The sequence below is a fragment of the Plecotus auritus genome (genome assembly GCF_963455305.1).
Source record: "Plecotus auritus genome assembly, chromosome: 5".
NCBI classification, from domain to species: Eukaryota; Metazoa; Chordata; class Mammalia; order Chiroptera; family Vespertilionidae; genus Plecotus; species Plecotus auritus.
The window spans coordinates 110,994,098-110,998,764 of record NC_137776.1 but is presented as its reverse complement, the minus strand read 5'-3'; positions in this window follow the sequence as shown (position 1 = coordinate 110,998,764).

Genomic DNA, 4,667 nt, shown 5'->3' with positions numbered 1-4,667 from the left:
GCAACGGATTGAGGATTCTTAGAAGGAAGGGAGGGTGGGAAAGATCAACCAAAAAACTTATATGCCTTTATACATAACCCATGGACACAGAAAACACTGGGGTGAAGGCCTGGGAGCGGGTAAGAGTGGGGAGGAGAGGGTTAATGGAGGCGAAGGGGAAAGAAGGACATCTGTAATATTTTCAACAATAAATTGAAAAAATTAATTAATGATTTAATTTAAAATTCATCAGCTAGAGGGCTCTAACAAAAATACCATGGACTGGGTTGCTTATAAACAAGAGCAATTTGCCCTGACCGGTTTGGCTCAGTGGATAGAGCGTCGGCTTGCGGACTGAAGGGTCCCAGGTTCGATTCCGGTCAAGGGCATATACCTTGGTTGCGGGCACATCCCCAGTGGGGGCTGTGCAGGAGGCAGCTGATCGATGTTTCTCTCTCATCGATGTTTATAGCTCTCTATCCCTCTCCCTTCCTCTCTGTAAAAAATAAATAAAATATATTAAAAAAAAAAAAAAAAAAAAACAAGAGCAATTTGTTTATCACCATTCCAGAGGCTGGAAGTCCATGATAAGGGTGCCTGCATGGTCAGGTTCTGGTGTCTGGTAAAGGCCTCCTTCCTGGCTCATGGACAACCTTCTCCTTTGCATGTGTGCTCACATGGTGGAAGGGGTAAGAGAGGTCTTGTTTATAAGGGCATTAATCCCATTGGTAAGATAGTGAATGATCCACATGACTGAATGACTCTGATGTCCTAACTAGAGGCCTGATGCATGAAATTCGTGCAAGGGGCTCGGCCCTCGTAGCCGTGGCAGCTGCTTCAGCCCTCGCAGCCCCGGCTTCATCTGGAAGGTCATCCAGAAGGGCATCCAGAAGGTCGTTCGGCTGTCCAGTCTAATTAGCATATTATGCTTTTATTATTATAGATCATCCCAAAGGCCCCACCTCCAAATACCATAACATTGGAGATTAGAATCAACATATGAATTTTGCAAGGGATAGTCAGTCTATGACAGGGACCATGCTCACCGACTCAGCACTTTTACCTCCAGCCACCTGTCCTACAAAAATAACTGACACAGAAAACATTTATTGTGAAGCTACTGAAGCTTCAGGCTACTCACTTGTTTGGACCCCTGAAGCTTTATACTTTTTATTTCATAATCATATTTCTAAAGAGGTCTCCAATATTACATAAGCTGAAGCAACCACAGACTTGCACAGTGTACACAAAGATGTCAAGTACAGGTATGATAACTATTTAACAAAGTCTAAATACGTAGAAATAGTAGGAATTTTAAGTATCAGCCAAGGTTTTCTGGCCTCAGCACTATTAACTTTTGAGCTCAATAATGAGGTTCAAAGTTTTTGGAAGCAGGATCTGTGTTTTGCATTATAAGATGTTCAGTGGCATCCCTGGCCTCTACCAATTAAATGTCAGTAGCACACACACCCCTCCAGCTGTGACATTTATATATGTTTCTAGACATTCCTAGATACACCCCAGGGGGCAAAATGTCCCCTTTCCCTAGACTATAGCCATACTAAGACAGACTATGCAGCCATTTAAAAGGAATGCCATCATCATTTAAGTCTTGATGTGGAAAGAAAAACATAAACATACATATTAAGTGGAAAAGCAAGTTAAAGATTTATATAATGGTATGAGTCCACTCAATAAGAAGAATACATCCGTGTGTGAGCACACACATTTGCATGCATATGATTGACAAGCACTGGAAAGATGCACAACAAAAGGTTAACAGTGGGCACTTAGGAGAAGAGTGAGATGGGGCAGGGTGTGAGGACATGGTGGTGGAGAGAAAACTTTCATGTCTAAACACATCTCTAATGACATGGGTGCTCTTTCAGTCTTTTAAGCCAGTAAAGTCTTTAAGTCAATCCTTTACTCCTTATAAAATTAAAGCAACTTATTTCCAAAAATGAATAAAATTATGGTACATACTTTTTAATTTATGCTCCCACCAACAGAGTATAAGGGTTCCGGTTTCCACAATACTCACAAACATTGGCTGTCATCACTCTCCATCATCAAATACCTGAAAACAATTTTATTATTATTTGCTTTGTATTTCTTTAATAATCAGGTTGGTTAGAATTTCAAATAGCTATTCACTATCTGAATTTCTTCTAAAAGCTGCCTATTCAGTCCTTTGCCCATTTATATTGCCCATTGTTCTTTGTTTACTTATATTTTGCTGATTGACATTAACCTTTCATTGGTCACATATGTGACATACATATTGTCAACCAAAGGTCACAGTCACCAATTCAATGCCAACAGGAATCCCCAATTTGGAATGCAGTTGAACAAGTCTTGTAAACAAATGACATTTATATCAGAAAAATAATTTCAAGAAAGGCAATGAGCAATGGATCTTGTAATGAAAAATGATATATGCTCTAAGGGGAAAATCTAATAGAAGCAAAGAAATGAAAATAATAAGTTATCTGGATTTGAAAGAAGGATGTTTGTGGCTAGGGAGGAGAAAGCATTCGCAGTTCTTGTCTTGGTGGAGGAAGGGAGGGAATTGGCAAGGAAAAGGGCAGTGAGGGCTCCAAGTCAGTGGAGAAGGAGTGGGAGGAGGCAGTGATGCTTGAAAATGGCTGAGGAGAGCAAGCTGTGTATCTGATGCAGGGCCATATGTGGGCCCTGCCTCTACTACACACAGCTCTTCCTGTCGCTGTCCCACCTTCCAGCAGGAGGAGTCTTGCAGGGTCTCTGACCTGAGCACATAGTCTATGTATTTATTTATTTACTTACTTACTTACTTACTTACTTATTTGTTTTCCTTTCCCCCCTTCTTTATCAGTAGGGGAATGAATGGTGGGAGCACGTTGGGCTTAGGGCAGAGTCACACACTTCCTTGAAACTGAACATCTCTTTTGAGTAAGAGGTGAAGAGTTGAACAGTTTAGGTTCAAACCCAAATCTTCCACTTCCTAGCCATGTGACTTTACCTCTTCATGCCCCTATTCTCCCAATCCGGTTAAATAGAAAAGAAACACCAAAATTTAAACATCCAAATACTTTGAGATTAAAACTTCAGTAGAATTAAATTTGCACAATTAATGATTTGGGACACTTCAGCAAGTTATTAATTATGCAAAATTCCATGTTAGTAGCTTAAGTATTTATAGAATTGCTATACCAAGTAGCATAACACCATGTAAGAAGTATTTGGATAACCTTTCTCTTGTAATCTTGCTAATGGTTTAAACTAAGACTGAAGAATCCCATGTAACAGAAATAACCTTCAAGGCTTTGGGAATATCAGTGATAAACAGAGAGGGGAGGGAGGGAGAGGGGGAGAGAGAGGGATGGATCAGTGGGGGAAGGGGAGCTAAAAACAGAGGGGAGGGGTGAGGAGAGAGAAGAGGAGAAGGATAGGGAGGGGAGGGGAAAGAAAAGGAACTCTCATGTAGTAATCTGTCATCTGCTAGTTATTCAGTTTCACTCTATTTTCTTAGCAGGATACATGTGTATACTGTATATGAAATTTCACTTCTATTGCTTTTGTTGTAGGACATACCCTGCAATATGGTTTCAGAATTAATTCCTCCCTTTTGCTATAAAAAAGAAAAATTGTCGCCCTGGCCAGTGTGGCTCAGTCGGTCGGAGCATCATCCCATGCACCAAAAGGTGGCAGGTTCCATTCCTGGTCAGGGCACCTACCCAGGTGGCGTGTTCGGGTTCCATCCCTCATTGAGGCGCTTGTGGGAAGCAAGCAATTGATGTTTCTCTCTCATAACACACACGCACACTCTCTCACTCGCTCTTGCTCTCGCTCTTACTCTCGCTCTTACTCTCCCTCTCAAATCAAAGAAACATATATCCTATGATGAGGATAAAAGAAAATCTCATCTGTAGAATTTGGTTCTATTATTAAAGTAGGAATACAGTTTAAAGTGAACACGCTTATTAAACTACTTTTATACATTCAATATTAAATATTAACACTTCAACAAGATAAACTCTGAGCATTAATATTAGATGAGCTGTCATGTGTACCATAAGTTATAAACTTACAACCCACTAAACCAAGTGATGGGTATGCAACTAGCAGAATAGGAGAAGTATTTGATGAAAAGCAGAGCTATTGTTGTTATCAGAGGAGTGAGTATTCTAAGTGTTTTTCCTAAGAAGGAAATGTCCTCCTCTGCAATAGGGTAAGGGCCACTCTAAAATGAGAAGTTGATCTCACTTGGATGCATTTTATTGAAAACCACTCATTAAAGGCCAACGCCTGCTCCAGCTGGGAGAGGACTAAGCAGACCGTGATATGTCATCACCAGATCCCTTCAAGGATTAATGGCTCCAAAGAACAAGATGCCTTTCTAAGTCTCCCTGTAATGTTACACCCAAGAGTGACTTGTCCCACCATTCCAGTCCCACCAAGGGGCAGACAGTGGCTTTTCACAAGTGTCAGATGAGCAGGGCGCATGTATAATCCCGGCATGTTCTAAATCATCTCTCTTGTGTCAGGCCAAGTCATAGCACTCATGGGACCTGCCAAACAGAAGCTGGCCTGCCCTGGGGCAGGCGGGGCAGCAAAAGATGCTTAGAGCATCTCTCACCACCAGGGAAGGCTGCAATGTCCCTGGAAAGGTATTGTCTGATTCTGCTACTAATTTGGTTCAAATCACCTTG